Raw genomic sequence first — 12,442 nt, forward strand, 5'->3', positions numbered from 1 at the left:
ATGGGACAAATTTGTTTTTTCTTAGTTTTGTTTTCTTGTAAGACTTTTGAAATTTTGACTTTCACATTTATACTCTTCTTTATCCATTTCAAATTAAGTTTCATGAGTGGTGTAAGATAGGGGTCCAGTTTCATTGTTTTGTATGTGAACATGTAGTTTTCCCAGCATCATTTATTAAAGTGACTATCCTTTTCCCATTGTGTATTCTTGGTTCCCTCGTGAAATATTGGCTAACCATATATGCGTGGGTTTATTTTTGGGCTTTTGGTTCTGTTTCATTGGTCTATGGGTCTGTTTCTTTTTAAATGTTTATTTTATTTTTTAGGGAGATAGCAAGCAGGGGAGGGGCAGAGAGAGAGGGAGACAGAGGATCCGAAGTGGGTTCTGCGCTGACAGCAGAGAGCCTGATGTGGGGCTTGAACTCATGAACTGGGAGATCATGACCTGAGCTTAAGTCAAACGCTTAACTGACTGAGCCAGGCACCCTGTGGGTCTGTTTTTATGCAAATACAATAATGTTTTGATTACTGTAGCTTAACATTTTTTTTTAAATGTTTATTTATTTTTGGGAGAGAGAGAGAAAGACAGAGTGTGAGCAGGGGAGGGGCAGAGAGACCAGGAGACACAGAATCCGAAGCAGGCTACAGGCTCTGAGCTCTCAGCACAGAGCCCTACAGGGGGCCGAAACCCATGAACCTGAGATCATGACCTGAGACAAAGTTGGACACTTAACTGACTGAGCCACTCAGGAACCCCTGATTACTATAGCTTTTTAAAAAAAGTTAATTTATTTATTTTGAGAGAGAGAGAGAGAGAGAGTGAGCGAGTGAGCAAGCAGTGGAGAAGCAGAGATAGAGAGAATTCCAAGCAGGTTCCGTGCTGTCAGTGCACAGAGCCCGACATGGGGCTTGATCTCAGGGACTGTGAGATCATGACCTGAGCTGAAATCAACAGTCAGACACTTAACCAACTGAGCCACCCAGGCACCCTGGATTATCGTAGCTTTTAAATGTAGTTTGAAATCAGGAAATGTGGTGCCTCCAGCTTTGTTTATCTTTCTGAAGTTACTTTGGCTTTTTGGGGAGTTTTGTGGTCCATACAAATTTTAGGATTGTTTTTTCTATTATGCCTTTGGAATTTTGATAGGGATTGCATGGAATCTATAAATCACTTTGGTTAGTGTAAGGGAAAAACACACTCCTCCTGTATGTCCTTTACTCTCCTGACTGTACAATAGCACTGCCTCACTTCTGAGACCAGGTGTGAGTGTGTGTGTGTGTGTGTGTGTGTGTGTGTGTGTGTGTGTGTGTGTTTCCACACATCAAGCAATTCTGTAACACCAGCTGGGTGCCCTACAATTTAACTAAATTCTCACACTATTTACCTGGAAATATCATCAGATCCCACAGATAAGGGCTCAGTCTGACAAGACCGCACCCCTCTACTCACATCAGATACCAATGGCAGGTCCAGGTTGTTAAGGGTACTTCTGACCAACCAGTTATAAATTGGATGTTCCTATGATCCCCTCCTTGGGTTTGAGCAATTTGCTAGAGGAGTTCTCAAAATTCAGGGAAAGCAGTTTACTTATTGTGTTACTGATTTATTATAAAAGGCTACAACAAGTTTTGTGGAGCGTGAAACCTATATAATCTTGGGACCTTATTTTAGAAAATAATGCAATGGGGGCGCCTGGGTGGCTCAGTCAGCTGAGCTTCCAACTTTGGCTCAGGTCATGATCTCGCGATTCGTGAGTTCGAGCCCTGTATTGGCTCTGCGCTGACAGCTCAGAGCTTGGAGGCTGCTTCTGATTCTGTGTCTTCCTCTCTCTGTCTGCCCCTCCCCTGCTTGTGCTCTGTCTCTCTCTGTCTCTCAAAAACTAAAATAAAATGTTAAAAAAATTAAAAAAAAGAAAGATAATGCAATGGAACAATACAAAACTACAGATAAAAAATTAGGTAGGTAAGTGAATATGTATTTGGAATGAAAAAAGAAATTACAAAAAAAAATCACATGTTTCCAAAAGCTTATAAATATATCAAACATCATGAATCCTAGAAAAATAACATTTCATTACCATTATTTAAAATATCTTTATAATACCCTTTTCCTATATTTTGTGGCTGATTATTCTTTGATCACCTTTTATTATGACAGCGATTTTGTAATATCTTATTTCTGTAGGGAGAACAGAAAGATGATTCAGTCTTTTCTCTAGCATGGTTAATCAAAAATTTAAAGTTATAGTCCTGGAGAGCTAATACACAGCATAGTGGTTATAGTCAACAATACTGTATTATAATCTTCAAAGTTGCTAAGAGACTAGATTGTAATCATTCTCACCACAAAAAAGAAATAACAATTATGTGACTTGATAGAGGTGTTAGCTAATGCTACAGTGGTAATTATATTGTAATATATAAATTTATCAAATCAACAGGTTGTATACCTTAAATGTACACAATGTCACATCTCAATTATATCTCAATAAAAAAATAAGTTACTGATTATTTGGGAAAAATCCTTTCCAGATTGATAACACTGGCAAAGCCACATCTGTAACTTTCTTCATAGTTTCTGGTTCAGGTGGTGCTACATGCCTGGGGCAAGCCCTTGGAGAATTCTAGCTCTTTGATCTGGATCTAATGGACTCTCATTGCAGCCTAATAGCCACTGATCCAGCTCCGCCAAGTCCTCACCACCCTCACTGTGCCTGTCTTGGGTTCATGATATGGCCATGAAACCTTGAACTCTGGCTCCGAGCACATTGTAGTGCAACATCTTATTACTACTTCTGCCTGAGGTCAAACATGGGAGCATTTTGACCGATGGGTGCAACCAGGGGCAGATTGTCAGTGAGGGTTGTCCAGACATGAACACAGAAGTAACTTAAGATCGCTATTAGGATATACCCCCCAGCCCACCACCCTTCCATCCCCCATCTTGGGTTGGGACAGTGATGGCTGTCTCTGGGCTTGGACGGTGTTGTTCTTTCCTTTCCTCATCCTGAGAGAAGCAAGTGACGGATCTGGAGCTTAAACTACATGAGTTTCATGGTAAATTAGTCTTTTCTGCCAAACTCAAAATCTGTTTGCAAGTCAGATTTCGTTGGGGAGAATGACCTCAAATTTATTGCTTCTCAATGCCTTCCTAAAAGTGGACTAAGAAAAACAATATTGTGGAGGCCTGTGGGGGAAAAAGAGGATAATTAGTGCCTTTTTTCTTCTGAGTTCTTGAAACACATCCATGGATTATACCATGTAGGGCCTCCAAAGAGCTGTTGTCATTGAATTGCGTGTTGTTGGCTTATGCTTAAAAACCCTTAGAGAAATAGCCCCAGAAAACTTCCTGGAATCTAACTTGAGGTCATCATGGAGAGTGTTGTCCATCTTACTGCACAGTCTTTCCTCTTTGAGAACATGTGGAAGAGCTTGTCTCTTTTGCTGTTTACTACCATGATTATTTCCACTGTTCCTGAGTATCTTTTTGGGCTAAACTTATGCTTACTCTAAAAGTTGTAACTGATTGTGCTGCCCTTGTTGTGTTATTACGAAAGCTTAGAGCTAATATTATAATATTTATTTTATTTATTTTTTATTTGAGAGAGAGAGAGAGAGAGCTAGAGAGAGCGAGCATGGGTTAAGGAGAGGAGCAAAGGTAGAGAATCTTAAGCAGGCTTTATTCTCAGTGTGGAGCCCAACACAGGGCTCCATCCCACGACCCTGGGATCATGATCTGAGCTGAAATCAAGAGTTGGACGCTCAACCAACTGAATTACCTAGGTGCCCTAGTTATGATATTTCATAGCAAGTGTCTGTGATCCTTGTAGCATGTATTTGCTGTGTTAATCTTCTGCATAGTTTTACCATACTTTATTATTTTTATATCTTCTTTCCTCTGTCTTACTTAGATAGGCTAAATTTATTTATTTGAATAGTATGTATTATGAATCCTGGTAAGCTGCCTTAAATCCTTCAAAACAAGGTTGAATGTCAATAAATAAAACCGTAAATTGATTTGAACCCAGGTCTTCACATTAACTTAAATTATTTTTTCTAGGACATCATGCTGCTTTGAAGGTGGATAGGAGGGGATGGGACTCTGGGGACATAAGATTCCCCTTTGTTCATTAGCTACATCCTGTCCTGCCCCAAGGGCTGAGAGGTAGTGAAGTGGGGAAGATGGGAACTAAATGCAAGAGGAACCACCAAAAATCTACGTCCCAGCCTAAAAGGATAATCTTATCTCAGATGAAATTTCTTCCGTGTTGTCCTGATAAAATCAAGTAGGAGGTTCATCTGAACCCTTCTGGGTGCTTTCCTCACTGCTCCAGATGATTAGACTGAATGGCATAGTAGAGCAGGACTGAGACCCCTGGAGGGGCTACATTCTTGCCTTAGCCTTTGCCATGAAGGAGTGTTAGAATATTGCGAGGCTAGACTCTAGGTCAGGAATTCCTAATGCACCAGGGAGGTATTCTTTCCTGTAATCAGAACCCACAGTTTCGCTCTCAGTTTAGGAAGGAATGCCTAATGACAAAAGGCTGATGGAATGTAGGATCTATCTCTGACTTCTCTGAGTGGATGATTTTCTGGAAAGCGGCCCAAGGGAGTAAGTAACTAGGTACTTTGTGTATGAAAAGCTTAATAAAACTGCCTCCGGTTGATGGTGAGAGTGGACATACCAATAGTGCAGACAAATCCCCCTGAGTCAGGAAGTGTGTGCCTGGCAGGGGGACCACCATGAAGCTAATGCTATCAGAGCTTCATGGAATCCCAACTGCTTCCTGGGCCACTGCTCCTGATACTTCAGAGTTCCCGGGTTAAGTCTTGAAAGCTTGGCTATGAGAGAAGAGGTGGGACTCTAAAACTTGGTTGCATGAGTACATGCTGCAGGTGAAGGAGTTCTGCATACTTGAGTATGGACACTATGTTACAAGGGGTCTGAAAGCAAGAGAAGTGTACCGCATGCTTCTGCATCAGTACAGCCCATTAAACCCATGGGGACAAAGCAAGACCCAAGATACTGTGCTTTGACTCTACCAATGCCACTTTCTTTTTATGTGGCCTCGAACATATCCTCCCTTTCTCTATCAGTTATTCTAACTTTAATTTTTTTTTAATGTTTGCTTATTTTTGAGAGAGAGGGAGACAGAGCATGAATAGGGGAGGGGCAGAAAGAGTGGGAGATACAGAATCTGAAGCAGGCTCCAGGCTCTGAGCAGTTAGCACAGAGCCCACTGTGGGGCTCAAACCCACGAACCCTGAGATCATGACCTGAGCCGAAGTCGGACGCTTAACCGACTGAGCCACCCAGGTGCCCCTAACTTTAAAATGCAGAGATTAGACCAAATAATTGCACAGATCCTTCTGGTTCTAAGGTTGTGGGAAGAAGGAATGTGAATTGTGTCTGTCCAACCAGGAGTTTGAGGGTAAAAAGGGAAATAGATCTGAGGTGGTAGGTAATAAAATCAATATATGGTTAAACAACAGTGGGCAACTGGGTGAAGAGAAGTATTTCAGCTGCTTGGCACCGCCATGATGGAGCTGTGGGCCCAGACATGGTAGAACCTGGCCATGAAAAGCTTGATGCCTGTTTGTTGCTTCCATGGACAAAAATGGGGGTGCAAATTTGATATTAGGTGGAGCTATGAAACCCCTTGCAGTCAAGGAGTCTGGGGCCAGCCTCTGGGGTTGGGTTATTATGGCCCTGATTTCCTTCCCAGACCCTGGTACATGCCTCTCCTTTTCTTTGACAAATCCCAGGGCCCAGGAGTCATGGAGTTGGCTGATAGCAAGTATACAGTGTCTGACCCAAAGTTAGCAATTTAATAAGTCCTAGTTGTTGGGATCTTACTTGTTTTGTTGTGTACTTTTTCTCCTTGAGTCTTTTAGAGCAGGGACCTTTGGGGCTCCAAGTACTCCTCCATCAAAAGAACACCCTCACTCTTTCCTTTCCTTCCTTCCTTGTGCTGAGCCCAAGGCAATTGGGCATTTTTCTGAAGTATTCAGATCATACTTGGAGCTTGACACCCAAGTTGCTAGAAGTTCACAGGGAGACTGCAGTGGCTATTACTATAGCTTTCCTACTGAAAAGGCACGGGAGAGAACTTGTGCATTCTCAAAGTAGGAACCTCACAAAGCACATGAGTTCAGAGGTCGTGCTGTTAGGTTTTAAGAGCCATAGATGAATAAGCCAAAAGGTAAGAGTTTGGTGGGGGATTTACATGAGTGATGGCTTAGAAATAAGGATTTTCTTTGATTTCCAAGTGAACAGAGGTAGCTAGTGTCAATTGTTTGCAAAATTTGGGACAAATGATGACTACAATTCCAAGTCTCTCTTCATATCTCTTCCTATTAAGGCTGCTTGAGTTGTTGTGTTGCTGTCCTTGTAACTCTTGAGACTTCCAAACCTAGGAGCTCATCCTCATATCCTCCATTTACTGTTTGTCCCACCATCTCACCCCTGTGCCCACCACATGTTATATGCCTATGGTAAATGAGGGAATTACAAGCAGATAGATACCCCTGGACTCAGGGAGTTTTTAGCATTTGAACTCCAGAAAAACAAACTTGATCTGTTGGGAACAAATCTAGCTCTCAGGAGCATTCTTAGACATGTTCCAAGGATCTTACTGTATCTTGCCACTCTACCCATATTGTATACACTCTGTATGTACACTCAGTATGTATTTCTACCTTAGGACTGTGCCCCTGGGCTTCTAACCTTTTTCTGTTGTATTCATATGGAAACTGTTCTGCCAAGTCACTAGGAGCAGAGCACTCAAGGCTAACTGGGAAAAGATCTCAAGTCATAGCTCCACAGAAATAATTTTGTCCCAATGTCACTGTGACTTCTTTCCGTTCTCTTGGTCAATGCCGATGCAAGATATTTTATTTATTAGCCTAATACTACTTGCTTAAACAGCCCTTCCCACCACTGCTCCAAAAGATTCCCTGGATTTGTCTAATGGAAAGTTTCTGCCCTGAACTCCCTTCTTGGGTGTCCAACTTCCAGGACCAGCTTCTCTGATTGATTGCTGCATTAAAGTTTTCTTCTTCTTTTTTTTTAATAATTTTATTTATTTTTGAGACAGAGAGAGACAGAGCATGAGCAGGGGAGGGGCAGAGAGAGAGGGAGACACAGAATCCGAAGCAGGCTCCAGGCTCTGAGCTATCAGCACAGAGCCCGACGCGGGGCTCGAACTCACAGACTGTGAGATCGTGACCTGAGCTGAAGTCGGACGCTTAACGGAATGAGCCACCCAGGCGCCCCCTGCATTAAAGTTTTCTTAAGCAACTCAGCCATATGCATACACTACTATATTTATCATTTGTATCTTGAATCAATACACAGTTTTCCTAAGGCCTTCAAGTTCCTTTATACCTCTATTATGTAGCATTCTTGTGCTGCAGTCAAACTCCCATTTAAGATCCTTCACTGAAATAATTCCTTGTACTTATCCAGACACTCACTTAGTTCTGGTTGAATTGAAAAAGTTTGTTCCAATAAGGATGTGTAGATGGGACACAAAAGGACTTAGTAAAAGTTCCCATCAGGAGAGTCCCAGATTCCAACACAGGCGAAATCTCTGATCCCTATTTTTGGCTTCACCGCCTTCCCTTTACTCTTCCTTTTGCTCTTTTGGACTACAATTTTTTTTCACTTATTCACCATCTCTACCTCATTCAATACCTCACTAGGTATTGCTTCTTTCACATTACTTAAATGGTGAAATATAAGAGGTACAGACAGTCTTATTCCTTATCCTCCTGCTTCTATCTTCCTAGCTCCCCTCCATCCTGTCCATTGCTTCCAGTATAATGTTCACACTCTTTATACTATCATAGTTTTCTAAAAATTTCAGAGTCATTCAGAAGGGACTTTTCTCTATTTTGAAATGCAAAGTGTGAATACACTGGATGCATATGCATTTATAGTAATTAAGTTAACCTCTTTCTTGTTAACCTTATCAAATCCATTATTATTATTATTTTAAAAATTTTAATGTTTATTTATTTTTGAGAAAGAGAGACACAGAGCACAAGCATGGGAGGGGCGGAGAGAGAGACACAGAATCCGAAGCAGAATCCAGGCTCTGAGCTGTCAGCACAGAGCCCAATGTGGGGCTCAAATCCACAAACCGTGGGATCATGACCTGAGCCGAAGTCAGGCACTTAACCGACTGAGCCACCCAGGTGCCCCTCAAATCCATTATTATAGATCGACCCTCTTCCAATGGCCTCCAGGTGGACAGACTGTACTCCCTCTGTATTTTCTAGGTCTTTGACTTTGGACTTGATCCTTTTGTTTGCTTTAGTCAAAGAATAATATCAGGCTTGAAATATGCTTGCAGGTTGGATTTCCTCTTTTGAGCTCTGCATTTTGCCACAAGAAGAGTGTTTCTTGAGAAACAGTTGGTCCAAGAAGAATGAGAGACACAAGGATCAAAAGTTGACTCTACCCTTGGCCCAGATCTAAGCTCAGTCAAATCCAGTTTAGACTAGTTAGACATCTGTTTTCCTGCTTATGTGTGAGAGAGAAATAAACTTTTGTTGTTGCTGTCACTGAGATTTACTGGTGGGGGATTGTTATGGAACAATGCTGACTAAAACACCCATGCAAAAAATTCTAATGTAAATATTACCTGCTCACATAATATAAAATAGTAGAAGAACATGGGAGATGGAAGATAACTAAAATAAACACACACATACAATATTAATGACATTAAATTTATAAACATCCATAGTATAGCAAGGAAGAGAAAATTATGGTCCTCTTTTCTGATCAGAAAGTCATGGCTGATATTTTTGACTTCCTCCTCACACTATTCATCCACATTCCCTTGCTTTCAGCCAGCAATGCATCAGCTGATTAATGTTGTTGTTTTTCTCACCTGGTAGAATGTTCCAAATCCTCATTTCTTTAAAAAAATTTTTTTTAATGTTTTTATTTATTTTTGAGACAATGCAACAGACAGAGTGCAAGCAGCAGAGGGGCAGACAGAGGGAGACACAGACAGAATCCAAAGCGGGTTCCAGGCTCCAAGCTGTCAGCCCAGAGCCCGATGCGGGTCTCGAACTCACCAACCGTGAGTTTACATTTAATGTATCATGACCGTGAGATCATGACCTAAGCCAAAGTCAGACGCTTAACCGACTGAGCCCCTTAGGCACCCCCCAAATCCTCATTTCTGAAGCGTGTGAGCTCTTCATGGCTCTGTCTGTATTGGTTGCTGTTATCTTCTACTATGCCAGACCTAGAAAGTTCCTGTGTTCTAGCTCTAATTCCTGCCCCACTGTTGAGTAGCAGTCTTATTTCTCCTTTGTAATGGTGACTAATCACTACAGCCAACAGGGCAACTTCTTTTGATTTGTTCAGTGAAGTAAGAAGCACAAAGTGGCCACTTGGCAGTCTTATTCCATAAACCAGGTACGTTTTTTTGACATTTGGTAGAGGAATTCTGCCCTGGGATACTAAAAACCAAAAAAACCACACAAAAACAAAACAAAACAAAAAACCCCAAACTGGTAGAACACAATTGCCATTGTTGGGGACATTCTTGGAGCCTTAGAAGAAAGATCTGTGGTAAGACAGAAGGGGAACTGGGAATCTTGGGTTGATGAGTCTTTGGAAGATTTCTAATCTAGCCTTTCTTAAGGCATGTCCATACCCATCCCCCTCAGTCCGAGGGCCATTTTCAGTTCCAGACTGCAGCATTCCCTGATGAGGTGAAGCACTTTATGCTAACTTCTTCTATAACTGCCCCTGGCAACACACACTCAAGGTATTCACAGCTCGTAGCCTACTTGCTGAAGTTTTTCCTAGATGTCCCAAGCCTGGATACTTCTGTTATTTCCTTGGCTCACAAAAAGCCTCAGGCTTCCTAGCTTTTTCAGACTCTGGATGGGAAGACATCTCCCATCACCTCTCATCATCTAGACAATAGTCTCTATGCCTTTCGACCTCAGAGGACACACCTCAATCTCTTCTAAGCACTCTTATATGCTCTGCTTGGACAGCAGCAGGGTAGGGGATCTCCTCTTCCTGAAGTTCATCTGCACCCAGCTTGGGGCTGGAATGTCAATGTCTCTTCGGGCAGAAGATTCAACTCACCTGTGAATGGTTGATTCCTCTAAAGCCTCTCATTAGGCAGGGTGGAGGGGAGCACAGCATTCCTTAGTTCTATGACACCTCTTCCAAAAGCATGTTCACGAACCCTCTCTACATTAAAGATCTAACCTTCTCTTGGATGGCTAGAAGTTAAGGGTGGCCATTGGACCCACTGTGGCCACTTGTAAATACTTTCATCTTCAGGTATTTCACACTTCTCTTTAGAATGGGTGGGCACTCGTTGATAATTGTCTGTAGCTACAAAGTCTCAGCTAAAATCTATGAGACAAAGGACAAAGTTCCATTTCACAGCCTGTCATAAGTACATTTGTTTCACACCAGGGATCTATCATAATCTACATAACTAGTCTCCTATTGTTGAAAATTAAAGTTGATTCAAATATTTTACATTTATAGGTAATATTGATGACTATCTATCCACACCACTTTTAGTAACAGTTTTCACTTGGTTTGATGGCTGTGGGCCTTCCAGTCCAACACTCATCTAATTCTCCAAAAACATGGGCCCATTCCTGTATCACTCCCAATTCCTTCAGTTGGAAAATCCGCAGTGTGGGTGGCTATGAGATAGAAGACCTTCATTTTCCCAATGTCTTCACTGCCTGTCCCTACCTCAGGTTCTTTTCATATTACACTGTTATACTATAGCAGAGTAAAAAGTTCAAATACATGCTTCGACAATTAGCACATATCCTCAAATTTTACTTCCTTACAAATAATTGGAACTAAATGCTAATACATTAAATGTAAAATAAACACTTCTATAATAGTAAACCCTTGTAAAATTCTCTGACATCATGATCTTTATTTTTCCGTTATTATTTAGACATTAGCGCTATATAACTCAAAGCAACGTTTCCAATAGAACTTTCCACCATGTTGGAAATATTCTGTTTGCATTGTTCAATACAGTAGCTACAAGCGAAGGGCGGTTATTGAGCACTTGAAATGTGATTAGTGAGACTAGGGAGCTGATGGAATATTTCATTTTACTGAGTTGTAATTAATATAAATTTATATATGTATATTAAAATTTTAAATTCATTTTTTAAATGTTTATTTTTATTTTTGAGACAGAGAGAGACAGAGCATGAACGGGGGAGGGGCAGAGAGAGAGGGAGACACAGAATCGGAAGCAGGCTCCAGGCTCCCAGCCATCAGCCCAGAGCCTGACGGGGGGCTTGAACTCACCGACCTTGAGATCGTGACCTGAGCTGAAGTTGGACGCTTAACCGACTGAGCCACCCAGGTGCCCCTTTAAATTCATTTTTGAGAGAGAGAGAGAGAGAGAGAGAGGGAGGGAGAGAGGCAGAGAGAGAGGAAAACACAGAATCTAATGCAGGTTCGAGGCTCTGAGCTGTCAGCACAAAGCCCAATGTGGGGCTTGAAATTGTGAACTTCAAGATCATGACCTGAGCCAAAGTTGGATGCTCAACCGACTGAGCCACTGAGGCGCCCCAAGATAAATTCACCTTTAAATCGCCTCCTGTGATCAGTGTTCTTGTAAGGGACAGAACAAACTCAGGTGATTCAAACAGTGGTAGTTATAGTTTGAACCAGCCACTCTTAGTGTGAGAAGTCACCTTGAACCACATCAGGTCAGCTCGTGGCAGTGAAGGAGCCTGTAGAGTTTTTGAACAATGTTTCCAGCTCAGGGTCAGGGGTCACCAGAGATCAGCTGGATTAGAAAGGGGGAAACAGAAGAGAAGAGTGCAACATGGAATTGTAATAAATTTATCTTGGAATAAGTTCATTTGGATGGGATGTGGTTGCGGGAGTGGTATCGTGGGACTAGGTGACCACAAATTTCCAAGCTGGCACATTCCCATGGGATTTGCAGGGGAAGAAACATCTTCCCTAGTTTCTGGAGGCTTAGTAGAGGAATCAAGATCATTGTTGAATTATCTGGTTCTTCATCACATGGTTTAATTATGCTATCTCTCAGGGATGGAGTACTTTCCACAACTATGGTTGATTCCGTCTTAGATGTTTCCAAGGTCAGAGACATGCCGCTTATCTTCTCTGGGAGCTAATTTATTTGGAACCTAGAGAAATTTTTTAAAAACATAGAGTTTCAGATGGAAGATACACTTTGATTCTTTTCTAAAACAAGAATTTTGGATAAAAGAAGGATTGAGAAGACATGAACAATGATGGTAACCTTCTCCTCAGACTCTATCAGGTGCTGTGGTACATGCTTTACCTGTATCATCTCATTTGATCTCATGACACTCCTGAAGGTAGGTGTTATTCAGCTCCATTTATAAATGAAGAGACTGAGGCCCCAAGGAGTTGGAAATGCCCA

The 12,442-nt window shown here is 41.7% G+C and overlaps 1 protein-coding gene across 4 annotated transcripts in view; it reads left to right on the forward strand.

Moving 5' to 3' along the window:
- Nucleotides 1-12,442, forward strand: part of WFDC11 (WAP four-disulfide core domain 11) — an 82,511-nt gene that overhangs the window by 35,665 nt on the left and 34,404 nt on the right. The window lies entirely within an intron of this gene.

This window comes from Acinonyx jubatus, chromosome A3 (genome assembly GCF_027475565.1).
Source record: "Acinonyx jubatus isolate Ajub_Pintada_27869175 chromosome A3, VMU_Ajub_asm_v1.0, whole genome shotgun sequence".
NCBI lineage: Eukaryota > Metazoa > Chordata > Mammalia > Carnivora > Felidae > Acinonyx > Acinonyx jubatus.